This window comes from Ptychodera flava, chromosome 9, assembly GCF_041260155.1.
Source record: "Ptychodera flava strain L36383 chromosome 9, AS_Pfla_20210202, whole genome shotgun sequence".
Taxonomy (NCBI): Eukaryota; Metazoa; Hemichordata; class Enteropneusta; family Ptychoderidae; genus Ptychodera; species Ptychodera flava.
This window is the reverse complement of record NC_091936.1, coordinates 10,951,838-10,968,656: the sequence shown is the minus strand read 5'-3', so window position 1 is coordinate 10,968,656 and position 16,819 is coordinate 10,951,838.

Sequence of the window (16,819 nt, the reverse complement as noted above, 5' to 3'; positions counted from 1 at the left end):
GGCCTATGTACCAGACATTGCGGAACTGAAGTATGATACACATTATTTCTCTAAGGGCATCGAGTTGTTGCGTCAACAGGCAATCACTTTTTTACATTTTAGGCATAATACTATATACGCATACACTATATTAAAAAAATAAAATACGTGAAGAAAAAAAGTATTGCAAATATTGTATTGTATTGGAATTTGTACTTAAGACGCGTGCAGTCATGAAAAACCCTGGGAATATAATAATCATAAAAAGTGTAAAGCTGTGTTTAGAGTACAGATTGTTTATCTATTTCATGCAAACTTTCCTAAGTAAAGAAAATACGTTTCAAAGAAAGGGATGGAAAATTTTATTTTGGAATGGGTATTTGAAATGGGAAATAAGTATGGGGAGAGAAAATTGCTGGGGAAACTGACTCTCTACGAACCCCATTGCGTAAAGAAGTATACGCGTCTCCGAGTTGAAATTAAAAGACGAAACATTTCCTTAAACTTTCCGTAAGGAAACTTTAAATCAGTTCCAAATTTAACACTCGAAAAAAATAGGGGTCATCGTATAACTTTAGAGTTAGGGAAATAAATTATCCCATATTCAGATATACGGACACTTGAAACTCCACCCCTATGTTTACTGTATGGGGAAAATTCAATTTTAGAACTTAACAAACATGAGACGGTGAAAACTTTATAGTTACTTCGCTAACTTCAACATGAGCCATCATCCAAAAGTGGTAGACCAAAACATGATAGCAGTTTGAAAGTCCTAACGTGTTCCTGATACGCATTCTACCTAAAAGTCTTGCCGATTTTGCACACAAATTGCCAAAGGACAGGAAAAGCACGGAATTATGGACAAATACATATGTATGTTGTTCTTCTCCCAACCTAAATATTTCGAATACTTTGGGGGTGAGAAAAAACTTACCGTACGCCTCCTGTGTCCTAAAATGGAACATTCCGCGGAAAGATTCCTTTACAGAGGTGTCACGGAACACAGAAATAACAGATAAAAGTAGGCCTAACCCTCTTTGCTCAATCTAGTTATCCATTTTATCTTCTTCAAAAAGATAAAAATGTCCGACCAGTGTTCTTATGGAAGATTTCCGGGTCACTCGGGAGAGCATAACTGCGATAATTGTGAGGTGACTCTGCACTGTAGTTCACAAATTTGCCACTCTTTTACAGTCTTTACTACAGCTATACCGTAATCTTTATTTTCATGAGCTACTCTTGATTGTTCATCGTTATTTTACAAGCTAGACATGAAACATTACAAATTGGCACTTGGAAGTGAGCTTCGTGATCTATTCACTTAGATAAGTGTCATAACGGCTGGAAAATGTTGAAAACAAGGATTTCGAGACAAACATACAAGCAGTCTCGTTTCAGGTCTATTTTCCCAATACTGGTCATTGTGCGTGAGAACATAAACCATATGACGACTGATGGAAATCAGATAATTTAATAACTACGGCGAAGTTAAGCTCGTATATTGGCTCGCGGCACTTAGCAGTCGTCTATGTAATCTTCCCAACAGACGGACAGCCTACTAAGCAAGCATAAGCGCTATATGATAACACCGCCTTTTGTGATTATTGTTCTAAAGGATTACAATGTAATATTTTTATTGGTCACACAAAATCGATAAATAGAGTCAATGCCCTTTGTAAAGTACTTGTCATGGTCAGTGTTGCGATTAGACTTGGTTCAAGTCGGTGAATTTTTAAAAAATCAAATAATTTATAATAGTTTCTCTTGTGTCTCTCCTATTTCGTACAAACCTATTCGGAATTCGGTAGCCCAGGCCAGGTTTTCCAAGCGATTGAATGCGTTACCTTTGAGTCTGCGCAGTACAGTGAGTTAGTTTCTGCCGGATTCCGGGTGAAGCTCCCCTGTATAGCGTTCACCCGACTCATCGCGTCCACTCCACTCACGCGCGCGTTTCACATGAAAGCAAAATACATATCATGCGTCACCCCACTCAAACATTCACAAATCACAGACTTGAACCAAGTCTATGTTGCAATGGCAGTTGACCTCTCTCCGGCATCAGTTTTTGAAACGTAATTTCGTATAACAGCGAATAATATCAACCACAGAAGAATAATATGCACCCTGTGCGTAATATTTTATGTGTTGTTCTATATGAATTATGAGTGCAAAGGAAAAAACCTTCAGAATACATACATGCATACATTACATACATACATACATACATACATACATACATACATACATACATACATACAGACAGACAGACAGACAGACAGACAGACAGACAGACAGACAGACAGACAGACAGACAGACAGACAGACAGACAGACGCATAGACGCACATACATATTCATTCACGCATGCATTAAAACTCTGACAGATTTACATCACAGCCGATCAGTGACATCTGCATGATCCTTACACATGAACTAGCATGTGTGTCAGAACTTACACGACACCTCTTGAATTGAGTTATACCTGCAATAGGAGAATGTACAGATCTAATTTGTAGTCAAGCACGCGAAATGGAAATCAAAGACTAATAACATCATGATGGAAGTTAAACCGTGCTGTCCCCTGTTCAAAAAGTGAATTTAATCACATACGTCAGATACCTATAGTATAAAGAAGACAAGTCCCTTCTGAGATATGTGTGTGTGTGTACACATATATATAAATATATATACACACAAAGACACACACATATACATATATATATATATATATATATATATATATATATGTGTGTGTGTGTGTGTGTGTGTGTGTGTGTGTGTGTGTGTGTGTGTGTATGTATGTATTATATATATATACACAAAATGTATACAATATATATATATATGCATGCATGCATGCATGCATGCATGCATGTATGTATGTATGTATGTATGTATGTATGTATGTATGTATGTATGTATGTATGTATATGACATGTAATTTTCAGTAATTCAAAATCGTAAATGACCTACCCTCAACTGTAAATTAAATTTCCTTTCCCGTCGCAATGTGAAGAGATAGACGCAGAAACCGAACCTTTCTGGACTGGGCTAATACGAATGAATAGAGGAAAAATTCCAACAGCATCGCTATGACATAAAGGCAGGCGGATAGGTCTAATTTAGAAGAAATTAAAGGTGATTATGGGCCGGGAAGAAAGTCAAAGACAGTGTATAGTGTGGTAGAATCATTAACTTTCTCGTAGTATTCGTGTTAATTTGAGTTTTTAACTCATTATGATAAGGCTTCGCCTTGAACTTCTGTATGGAAATGGAAAAACACTATCTCCGGGAAGTCCATTACCGCTGTAAATTATGGATAAGATTGCACATTTAATTTTGAAATTACTCTGTATTTGACTGATTATCTGACATGAATTTGCTGCAAATTACACTCGTGTACATATACACCAACAAACAGTATATATAAAATGTCCTCTCCAACCCATCCGTTCCTAATTCGCAGAGAACAATTAGAGTATAATTAACAATAAAGGGACGTTGCTTTTAACTTTTGATTTTGTTTAATTAAAAGTTCAAAAAAGTACATTTTCATTTGCTTCTGTCAAAGGTAAGCTGAAACACAAATCATTAGCCATGCAACTGTGACCCTTTGCGTTGACTAGATAGTTTTTTAAAGAGGACAAAGCCCATGGTTTGTTGTAGTAATGATAATATTACTGGCCTTAAAATAGTGGAATTATAACAGCCATCGGAATCCATTTGCATTTGGTCATGCACGCACATCATATTACCGGGCTACAATAATGTCATTTTGTATCTTAAGCATTATAAATATATATATATATATATATATATATATATATATATATATATATATATATATATATATATATATTATAACCACATATTTTTATTTATATATATATATATATAATACATACATACATACATACATACATACATACATACATACATACATACATACATACATACATACATACATACATACATACATACATACATACATACATACATACATACAGACAGACAGACAGACAGACAGACAGACAGACAGACAGACAGATAGACAGACACACAGGAAGATATACATTAATTTCATACTTCTGCAGCAATCGTTATTGACGTGTCAAACAAATGATACCAGGTGTTTCGAGGAGGCACACACCAAACTCGGTCGGGAAAGAAGTTAGATAAAAAAATTCAGGAGAGAGATACAGGAGACAGCTTAGTGAGCGTACCGTAAGATTTGAACTGCATGACAACAGCTTTGCAGGCCATGTTATCAGCATCTGAATAATTTGATGTGATGCATGATGTCATCATCGATTCACATTTGTCCTTTAGCCAGCGGCAGAGATCTTCACACTTCCAACGGTATTTTTGTTCTTGTGAAACCGTTAGCGCTTTACGTCAATAGTTGACAGTGTTAACGTTGTTCAGCACACAAAATAGAGCTATACCGAAATTACCGAATCCCTGAAGAACGCGAACAGTAACCCGATCAGTGGCTAACATCTTTGTCGATTTACATCAGAATATCTTCCATCAGATTTGCATGTTTAGTTTCGGGGGAAACGTCCAGGCCCTCAGCGTATTTGCTTCGATATGTGCGTGTCTACAAAGGATTTACATTAAAGAAAGTGCATCGTGGCCCCTTCACAGAACCCGGCATCTTATTCGATGTGATTGAATTTACTCTGCGAAAATTTAGAATCATATGGTGTCATTATATGCCTTCGGTATTTGGCTATGTCTCCAGGGCGTGTACGTTCACGTTTGTACCAAGGGAATGACTGAAAGGTAATGCTGCTATGCGCACGTTGATCTCAATTTTCAGTTTCTTAAGTCACCAATCTCTTCTTATCCAGCAACACAGAAAATGACATTTACCGATTTTTTCAAAGGTAAGACATGAGATTCTGGCATTCTGAGATGACTCAATGGACTGCCGCACTTTCAAAAATCGAACAGGCTGAACACAGGGCCTATTGTACCTGTTATCCGACGCAGATCTCTGCATTGTATGGGGGATGTACATATTCTCACGTGAAGTAACTCGTCTGTATAATTTGAAACACGCAAGCCGCATTACTTCGCCGCCACGTCGCTTTTCCCGCCAAAAGACGGGGACAGCGTCATCTGTAAACTATGACGCTAAATTTTCCTCTGACGATATTGATTGGATGTTCCAGTTTCATCGTAAAACAGTGCTTCAAACTTTAAAGAGATGGTTGATTTTCTGAAAAGTTCATGGCTAAAAGGTAAAAGAATGGGAAGATAAACCGAAATGATGGTTTGTACTAAATATAACGAAATTCAGAATCACTGCATATGTTCAGTTTTCATTTCAAATGCAAAGATACCCCTGCTTCCTTTGTACTCCACACTCATGTTGACATGCTGCAAGAAATTTGTGTTTCCCTGGTTTATGCAAATTTACTCGAACTCTGTTTTCAAACTTTTGTTTTTCTCCCAGACCCTTTTCTTCCCGCCTTTTCTCCATGAACTTGATACCATCATTTTCGTTCGAAATTGTGTGTGAGCGCACACAGGTTGGTATCGTTTTCGATGGAGGAATGTATAAATGATTATGACTGCGCAGTACGCGTGACATGACCGTGATGCCTTAATTTATCACGTTCAACACGTTGCAATGGTCAATTTCTACGATGCCAATTCTTCTGGATGACCAAACAGGAATTTGATGCATCCGCTGACCAACGTGAATTGACATAATTTCTTATCTGTAGTTATCTCCTCTTATCGTGCAAAGAAATTCTACAGCGGCACTGGCACGTATATTTTAAGGGTTGAGTGACAATTTAATTTTATTAATAATACATTGCGCCATCAGCATTTGCATGATATTTAATACATCGATGGTGAATACATTGTCCGTCAGCTTGTATTTCAACTTCAATCATCTGAGTAGCGAAGGGACTGCGATTAAGAAGACAAAGGGAGTAACCGATATGTCGAAAATATGATCTTGATATCCTCACAGGAGAATCATTTTGAGATGTTATCAATGTAACGAGATAGCGGGGTATCATTCGAAGCAGTAACGACAATAACAAGTACGCCAACCCATCATCCTAAGACGGTCTCGCCGTTTCTTAATCTGTTTTACCCAGTTCAGATTCAAACATATTTTCTGAAACACGTTGGCATGTCTGCGTAGGTTGCCTGAGTCATTACATAACGCCAAGCTGCATCGCTGATCAGAGACACGTAAAACCGAGAGCAGACCGTTGTCAAGGAAATGAAACCAAATCTTATCCTTTCGCATCTCCGACTTCGAAATTATTCCCACCGTAAGATGACATTAACTATGTGAAGACTGTTGACACGTAGTAACTCTCAGTACATGTTAAAGCATCATCCGAAGCCGGCAAGTTTACATGTTGTAAGTCCTGCATATCGGCAGTATCAATGTTTCATTTTAAACAGTGGACCAGGCGTGAACAGAGAAATCAAGTACCTTTTTGAAAAAAAAATACTAAATATTTACACAGATACGAAATGACACACAACACGAGCCGAAATAATATTGCGTCAAGTAGGTTAAAAGAACAAAGTCGGCCAATGAAACCATCGCGAAAATGAATTAATGGTCATGACCATTAATTCATTTTCGTGATGGTTTCATGTATAGTGTCCAAAACCGGGGTCGAATATGTGCATACTCACCCATTCATTCAGTATCTTTCAACATGTCAAACAATATAGGTAGTATCTTACATCAAACAATTCATGAAAAATGGCCGACTTTGTCCCTTTAACGCTTGTTCGGCACAAGAGGCTTGACCAATGCTGATTTGTAAAAAGGCAAAGTTGAAAAATGTGAGTTGGCATCAGTGAACGGTACCAAGGAACCGAAACACATGTCCTAAGCTGAATAAAATTGCACAGAACGGTCTCATATTTTTTTTAATGTACTTGTAATTAGCAAACATATTACTAAATGAAATGCGTGTACTAAAATTAATGCCACTACAGAGGAACACATATGATGCTTTAAATATTTTATTCAGTAGGTTAATTGCAAAACGGTCTACATCGCGGATGATGGGGTTTTTACAATAAACCAAATTTAGTGCATCTCATCGAAACATTTCTATTTTAACAACTTTAAAGATAATTAAAGTTCCAGTGGATGACTCTCTTTGTATTCTTTTGGACAAAATGTTATTATTTTTATCTCTAACTCCTCTGCTCGATGTTTCATACCATTTTTAAATTACTCCTGTCGACAATTTTTTGATATATGGGTTTTGTTTCATATGACCCGTAGTATATTAGAACTATCACGGTATTTCCGCTTGATTTCGGAGTTTAAGGTAGAACGCGCCTCGGGGACAGATAGTCGGACTCAAATTTCTACAATTCTTTTCTGATCTACCACTCGCAGGGGCCCATTTTAAAGGTCTTGGAGAAAGAAAAAACTTTCACCTCCTTAGTTTTTCGAAAATCCACAATTGATTTTTTCCTCCATAGAGTTAACACAGGAATCTCTGCCATTTTGAATTTAAGATATTGCCATTTTGAAAATGTTGGGTAATTTGTTTCGCTAGTTCCAAACTTTTCACGGTGACCCCCGATTTTTATTTTTGATTTGATAAGAGAATGTTTTAAAGTTTCATTCAGGAAAGTTTTAGCAAAAGTTTAAATCTTTCACTTTCGAGTACATACAACGTTAATAATTATTTTTTTTGCAGACAGCTAAATTTTGGAAAGAACAATGCTCTTGTAGCATATGAGCTGTTAATAACTTTCCCGCCAATGGGAATGAAGAGGATGCGTTTCACCACACTGTTTTTATCCATTGGCTCGCGACCGACCCAACGGTTTCGAGGAAGCCATAACTTGGTGACCAATTCATCGAATGAACTCCGCGATTTTAATTGGAAGCTGGACTTTAAAAACAGGCTTCTTGTACAATGGAACTAAGAAGGAGACATATTATTTGGTGAGAATAACATGGTGACAGTTTCGCGAGCAACTATATTTCTTAGTATGGACGTCACAAACTCATAGATTTCAGCAGCTGTATAGGGCAGGGGTACACACAAATGATGCATGGCGCTACGGCAATTTTCAAATTTACATCAATTAATCCTCACAATGCTGACACGGCGTTTTCATCCAACGAGAATTGGAGAATTCTTCCCATTTCGCTCCCTCAAGACCTTCACATTGTGTTCTATGATTAAATGCTTTGAACTTCATTTCGATTTTTGATTAAGCGCCTGAAACGCCTAACACCTTTTGTGCGATACTGTTAATTACACTTAAACATCAGTTGATTAACGGAACAACAGTTGTAACTTTTGATGACATCTTCATTATTTTTTGTATGAAGAAACCAGTAAATTTTATTCTTCCTTCTCTTGATCCAAAGATATGTTGTGCTGCGAAACACTAGCCCGTGCAATATAATACATGGTGCACAAAGTGAAAAGTTATTGACGGCAAATGAATTGTAATCCTGAGTTAATTTAGCTGTCATCATTAAACATCGGTCGTTGCATACGTATAAAAGCTGTTATATGTTGGACATTGACATTGTTTTGGGAGTATACACATCAACAGTTACGGTGAAGTATCCTGCTTTGTCACAACGTGACGTTAAGCATTATTCTCTACCATATAGGGAATGTTTTCTTTTGCTTGGGCAGGCGATTTGGACGAATTTTGGATTGTTGTCGTGTTTTAGTGATCTACTGTAAGATCTCGAGAAAACTCCCCGAAACCGGCTTTTTTAGTGGCACCAAATGCATTTATGCAAATAACGAACTTATCTTTTACACAAAGCAAGGAATAATAATAGCATTGTGTTTTTAAATTCATTTTTACTTAGAGCAAAACAAACAGTAAACCTTGCAATAAATATTCACATAAAATACGTTGCTGTGAACAATTCGAGTGAAATATCTCTTAAATGCGAAACTACAGTCAGAGATGCTCAAAGCTCAAAACAACTGAATAACAGCTTGAAGGGTAATTATCTGTAACGTTTGATAACGATTTCATTAATTTTTTACAGAAAACAAGCTCTATGCGTGTTCTTCTTCCTAAATATATGAGTAAAATACAAAGTGTTGGCATTGGAAACACAATAGATTGCGTACAATTTGAAGTCATTGTTGACAGATGAATTCAAGTCGGGATTATAATTCAGTTTTCATCAATAACATTGTATACTACACACATACACACTGTCTTGTTTAACTCGAGACATTACGAAACGAAGAAGACAACAAAAGTACTGGAAAAAACGTTAAAAGTTATAGCTGGTCGAACTTCGATGGACGGCTTTCCCTTAGCTATACCTAGGGCAAATGAACACAACAGCATTTGTATTGCAGCTGTGAGTAGTAGACCTTGTTTACTGCGCAGTACCTATCGTGTACGTCCATGGTTTAAATCCGTCTCATAAAATAAGTAAATTTTGTAGATAATGAATGGGGGGACTCTAGAACAAAGACAACATTGAAAGAAATGCAGTCATTTGAAGTACATTACACATTTGTCTGAATGTCATTTTGGCACTGTTATTTTAGGAGTCGAGTGTTTGTTTCATCTTAAACAACTTGTCCGAGGTTTCACAGACCCCGAAAACTAAAATTGTTGCTATTTGGCCCTGACTGCATGCCATTAACTATAATCTTAAGCTGGTTGTTTGATCAGGTAACTGAGTCTTGTTGTTCCAGCTCATGGTAGACTTTCTCTTTATGGCCCTTTGTTTCAAAAAGGACTCTGATATATAAAGGCACGTGTTAGCAGTTACCACATACTCTTTTTTGTTGTATTGTACTAACTCCATATTATATGGTAACATTCCGCATGGAAAATAGGGAACACGACATTAGAGAAAGTAAGCTTACCTGTTACCTTCTGTAAGATTATCATTCTTAGCGTGTTTTCCTACAGCATCACGTGATATCCGAATATCCATGGAAAACAATCGAGAGAACATAACTAAATGCTTAAGAATGCATTTCCGATATTGCATATCGAGATCGTTGATCGAGATCGTTGAACTGTATTCTAGTCATACTATTAAAATAACTTGAAATGAGTCCATTATTTGGTTCTAAATTCTAATCAGGCAGGACTCTCCAGTAAAGCGAATGGGGACAAAGTCAATGAAGCTGATACCTATTTATGTGATGTCCTCTACACTGTAATTTCTCTGATTTTTGCGCATATCTATAGATAGATATATATATATATATATATATATATATATATATATATATATATATATATATTATATATATATATATATAGATAGATAGATAGATATATAGATAGATAGATAGATAGATAGATAGATAGATAGATAGATAGATAGATAGATAGATAGATAGACACTTCTGTTTTTGTCTCGCCCTATTTCCACTTTACGGGTATGCTCCTCTGTAAGTGCTCAAACCCATTGGAATTCAAAATTGAACAGTATTTAACTTCCTTAAGGCATGTGGTAACATGCGAGATTGCCTGTTACTCTCATCAAAAATCAAACGAAAAGAATTTTCAATTGACCAAGTGTTTTGAAAGGTCTTTTTAAAACGTAAAACGCCAAACTTTTCACTTTTACTGTCACTGCTGACACAGCCATCCTACATCATTTATCACACCTATCTTCTTCTTCTTCCTCTGCTTCTTCTTCGCCTTTATTATCGCAACAACCACTGCCCCTCCATCCACCTTAGCATCACAACCATCCCCACTGCAAAGTACTGCTACCGCAGGTACCACCACTGTAATCATCTCCACAATTACAAGTACCCACTTCAGCGTCCCCACCACTACCATCACCACAATTACAAGTCTGTGCCCACTCCAATGTCTCTGGATTTCTGGAATGTGTGACTTACGATTTTCATTACGCCCCGTTTGACATTTCCTCGAAAACTGAAGTGTTTTCTCGGTGCTTTCTAATCCTTCAATCTTCACAACAGTCCTTCACAAGAATGCTTGTACATCGCCATGAATGTTGTATGTCGTATTTTATGAAAGTTCGAGATATGCTGTCTCAAGTTATTATTTACGGGGAACCCCGTATTTTGTGCAAACAGAGAGTGGCGGGCCAGTCGTTTTTTTTTTCTAAAAAAGCACCAGCTGCAATGAATGTCCGATCTTAATGGAATGTTATCGCTGAAGGATAAAGTGGTAAACATATTCATATTTCAGCCGCTCCCAGTTGTACCATAGATGTAAATGCAACATCAAATCACAATAACCAGAGTTTTAACCTTATGACAATTTCATCTGTAAAGTAATCCCGAACTATAGCGTAGCGTTGATATCTGAAGTATTATAAAGCCACTTTATACGTATACATGTTTACAGATCAAGCCGAAGGGCCTTGTCAGAAACAACGAAAAGATTTACAACGGTCAACATTCCGTGAGGGTTGAACGGGACTGCGAAAGAGTCGCTCTGTCATTTCGTCGAGTCGTGATTTGATTAAAGGCCGTCATGTTCAATATCACATGGTGACGCTTTGCCTCTTCCATTTTATCGAAAGAAGTAAAGGTCCTGAAAGTGAAATGTTCTCAGCTCTTGTTTGTTCAGATTTTGGGTTAACTACTCGAAAATTGATTGATTGGTATCAATTGTTTTTACTTACTCAGCTCACTAGACTATCTGACAAGAAGTGGCAGCACCTGCGCGGCCTTTCTATGAGACTTGTATCAACACTGGTATCAAACGGGTGATCAAGCTGATAGCGGAATCCTGTGATCGCTGTTACCTGGTTAAGTAGTGCAAGCAACAGTCCAGAATTTACAACACGGGAAATCCCATCGCCACCGACGAATGACCAAACACAAGTATATGCTTTCACTTCAAAGCTTTCACCTATCATGAGACCTCAAGATAACATCGCTATCCACACAGTCTTATAGCTGACGTAAGTGGTCGCCCATGCCTGTTGAAAAGACCTTGACTCAAATGATTTGATAAGAATTGCGTTTTATTATAAACAGCTGTAAATTTACTAATAGTAAATCTGTTACTCGTCTAGTAATGCAACTGCCTCGGAAAACTTTTAAAAACAAATGTTTTACAAAAGTTTCTGAAATTGTTGTTTTTAAATAGTTTGCTGAAGCATTTTTTAAAATTTATGGATGGTCACCATTCTGGTCGAAGAACTTTGTAATCCAATCCCACTGAATGCAAGAATCAACCCCGACTCCCCATACATTTGATGACAGTACCTCGTTAACAAGATGAAGTGGACGGACACTAGGCCGTAAAAGTTCCTCTTGACAATGACAAACCTCCGAAGAATTCAATACTAAAATGAAACGATAGCCCGTGAACCATTGAACTCTCTGTGTCAACCAGGGCAGTTTTGCGTCGGTGACTTTTTAATACTGGTAAAGCCCTTTAATTGGTTTTCAGTATGGAGCACCTTGTCTCACGACATACATGTACCATAAATACCTAAGTGACATGCCAAATTCTCTTCCCTAATTTATCTCTTCTATATTTTTAATATCTTCAGCACGTGATTTGCATATGGATAATCCATTTGAGCATTTACGATACACGTGTGCATTGTAACGGACAAAGTCCTCAGTTCTAGACTCATATGTACGTAATACATCTAGGCAAAACGAAGTAATTTTCAAGAGCAAGGTCTTTCACGCCTGTCGTCCACCGTTGACATTAAAGAGAAAATGCATTCGGATGTCTTCGAGATTTCAGATTACGTCACCTAAACAGCAACATGTAAACACCAATAAGATTATTCTATTGTTGTAAATATAAAACTACGCGTTGAGACTGTATTTTCGCGCCCTCTCAACGACTATAAAATGATACGAAAGAAGGTAAAGTGTGGACATCAGATACTAGTATATAATCTTCAGTAATCTACTTAGTTTCACATTCTACACACCCCAAACCAGGTTTCCCAGTGTCGGAAACCAAAAGGTAGATCCTAGACTTGCTAAGGTAGGTGTCGCGTAGGTGTCATCATAGACAGTGTCTTCCGCTCCTTCGTCCATTATCTCATCTTCAATTTTTTAACACTGAATAACGTAAAAGTCGTTTGAAATATGCCGCTTAGAAAATACTTGAAACGGTTTGAATGTCAATGTAATTTTGAGTTGTGATCGAAAAAAACCGATGGAAAACCCGTTTTATTTGACATTTTAGAGTAGATGAAAGGACCCGAAAACTTCTGACCAAACTGTAAATTACTTCTTATTTTCAATGTAAAGTTTGTAGGCCAGAATAAATAATCTCAATTTAAAGAAGTTGACAGTTGACTCCAAAAGTCTGGCAAATAAGTAAAAAAAGTTGTTTCGACGGCACACACACTTCAGTAAGGGCAAAAGGTGACCGAGAACGTAATCATAACAGCATCTTGTACTTACCTCATTTCTTCGTTTTTTCTTTCTCTTTACATCTCTTATGAAACAGGGAAAGGTCCCGCAGCATAGGATTTGCATTAATTGAAAACAGAAACCGGGGGACTATTTATACTAGGCTACAGTCAGAGTTGGCGACTTATTGTCGTTGACTAGAGAAAGCTTCGGTCTAAAGATGCGTCTCCTGTCACTTGGACTCAAGTCTTGTAGCCCTTTCGTTACCCTTGAATGTTCTAGTCAGGATGTAAATGGCCTGGTTTTCATTTTTTTCAGAGAAGGAAATATGTTTCTTAATGTGACCTTTACCAAATGTGAGAATATACAGGATCCTATATTGATCAGAGACACGCTTTTTGGAGGGAAAAGACGGCGTTTCTTGTCGTAAAAAACACAAACGGTATCAATCTGCCTGAAACGTTTCCCATAGATATCATATCCTACTAAACCTGAGAAATACGGAATCTTTGTCTGAACCCCAAGACTTCCCCTCTGACATAACCATCATTTGTTACACACTGAGACATTGCATAAATTCACAACCATTCACAATATTTCAAGGGAGTGATCACCGGCTGGATGTCTGTTCTACTAATAAAAACTGTGTGACACCGTGAAGGTCACCTTCACCTTCACGGCTTTTCCCGCATAAGTAGGCCGAAATGTGTTCAATCGTGTTACTGGGTGCCGCATCAAGGGAATTCAAGTACGTGAGCTTTTTTCTCTTACCAGAACTCCTAAGCAAGAGCCCGTGAGAACACTATAAAAGCGTTCAGAACGCATGGATTAATGAGAAAAAATGTACGTCAGGAAACCTGCAGGGGTGACTGCACTGAGCGTCTGTGTTCGATGAAAGCCTAAAATTCTTTCAAGCACCGACTTTATTTAACCAGAGATTTTGAATCAAGTTTCATAACCACTAATCACCTTCGCTGAGAAATCAACGTGAAGATGTCACCTGGTCCACACTCTTTTGACTCAGATTATTCGAGTTATTTGCATATTAGGTCTCCGTTCACCTTGTATTTACGCATGGAATTTCTGTTTATTGACCTAGCTGGTAACCCGCACTCAAAAATCATCATTGCTATGTATTTGTAGATTGCCGCCAGTGGAGATCAATAAGCGACGATTTTTTAAGATGAGGATGATGTAATTGTTCATCATACCGATAGACAGCGCAGACTTGCTTACACCAACTCAGCGGTTTAGTACCCAACATTACGGAAGCGTTTTCCATACTTTTATCTGTTTACACAATGTTCACAAGTCTCTGATCGATTTTATTATTACCGACCATTTTGTTCGCTCAGAGTCCTCAACTAATGCATCATCTATACCAATTTTTTATACGTACACTACAAAACATTTAAAGACCGATTCCGCCGTTTTGTTGCCTGACAGAGACAATTAAGCGTGTTTTCGAAATTCTCTCTTTCTTTTCGATGAACATCAAACACCATTAACTACACCCACGTTTTAGTACAATGGGGGAACACTACTGCAACATACGTCACATGAATATATATACAGGTTAAAAGACACCGGAATCAATTTCCGTACCCGCATATAATGTTCACATTGCCATAGCCAAATGAATACCTAAAAGGAAAGTGCTTTAAATATACATTCATCCATCACATACAAAAAATAAATTTGTATATGCACACCTGTTTCATCGCCTTGTTCAAACACATTTAATAGGCACTCCGAAGAAAGCTGCCTACAAATATGTACAATGTGACCACATCAAATGGCCACAGTATTAACTTCACGCAAAGTACAACGGTTTGGAGATTCGGATATAATAGTTATCGATGTCGGATAACCCTGCCAGATATCACTCGCTGTCACAAGCCAGTAGAGCGTCCGACCTCTTTTGGTCAAATCCCGTCAGGTACCCGCGCCAAATGAATAGAACATTTTAGTGACGATGAAGGTCTAAAGGTACACCTTAAAAGGCTCTCACAACGCAACTCGTTGTCAGTTTGAAGGCTTTCATTCGAACTGCTTGAAGAGGTGTTACATTCTGAACAAATTATCGGCAGTTATGGTGAGCACGGCTACATAGTCGGCTGAAGACGGTCGGATCGACAGATGGCATGTGGCTATTTTAAAGTTCAACAACACGAAAACTGTGAAATCTTTGCCATTTCCTTATGAATCTTATGAGTAATATGACATTCTTGCTACATTTTCCCGAAAAAAGTTTAAACTTTTTATTGGTTCGTCATAAGGGTGGCATTTTATTGTAGGGATGCGGCGTTCATGATTTGGGTAAAGCATGGACTTACCATATAGGCCAAATGTGTGCAAGTCACTTGTGCACAATTAACTTTATTAAATAGTATGCGCCTTGATTGTGATGCCCATCAAAATGGCACCAACGGAAAGGGACATTTCATATGACCATTTATATCCACCATCAGCGGAAATGGAACAACTCGCCAAATATTACCTATATATAGTAACACAAATATCCATTGGTACAGGTATAGCGATTATTCTTACCCTGCCCTGGTCTTAGCAATGGGCAAACACGAAATGAACTACACAATAGTCAACCCAGCTAAGAGGAAATGCACAATACCCAGGGCATTTTACTTGTGGGTGATGTCAGGAACTTTTAAAAAGAGTGAGCGCCTCAGGTTACGTGTACGGAACAGAAGAGGGCGGCGGCCCACCACATGTGTAAAACCTTGAAAATACTTGTGGTCAGTGGAAGAATTCCTGTGGTTAGGAGAAACACTCGATGTACATATCAGTGACACAAAATCGCCAACAAGTCCCTAAGTTCGCTACTACATGTAAGCCTTCTAATGCCAAGATGTGATGCAGCCTTATGATTTGCCGAGGACAGCCAGGACCAGTGTACAGGAAATTGAGGGTGACTGGGGTTAAACTAATGACCTAACAAGCAATATCATCTAGATTATACACTGATCAGTCAACCATGCGTGTATGTATAAGTCTACTGAAATAGAATGTGAGACTTGGGGAAACATTTCACATGACTTGCCTGTCAAGTAAGAAAATCATACGTGTTCCCATCATCATGCCTTCAGGGGAAGGGTACCTCAGTTTGGAACATAAAAAAATACATTTTGTGGGAGATTATGACCCATTAAAAACCTGCAAAATTTGGACGAATCGTGAGTGATTTTCATAAATGACAAAAATGTTTAGGGTCAGAGGTTTTAAAAAGGTTAGGTAGTGAAAAGTGAAGCTGTGGATACTGGTCCAAATAAAGGCAAAATCAATAGGCATGTTACTGCTTGTATTCAGTAAATGGTAAATGGGTAGACAGATCACCCTTTACCACCAGACTTTGGTACATCCTTATTGATTTCAATGAGGTAGGTGGACCTACACATAGGCAAATACTTTGGAACAGGTCAAATTGCAACTGTAGGGTGCGTTGAGGTATGTTAGCTTGAGAAATGGAAGAGTGACAGAAGTTAGGGCATT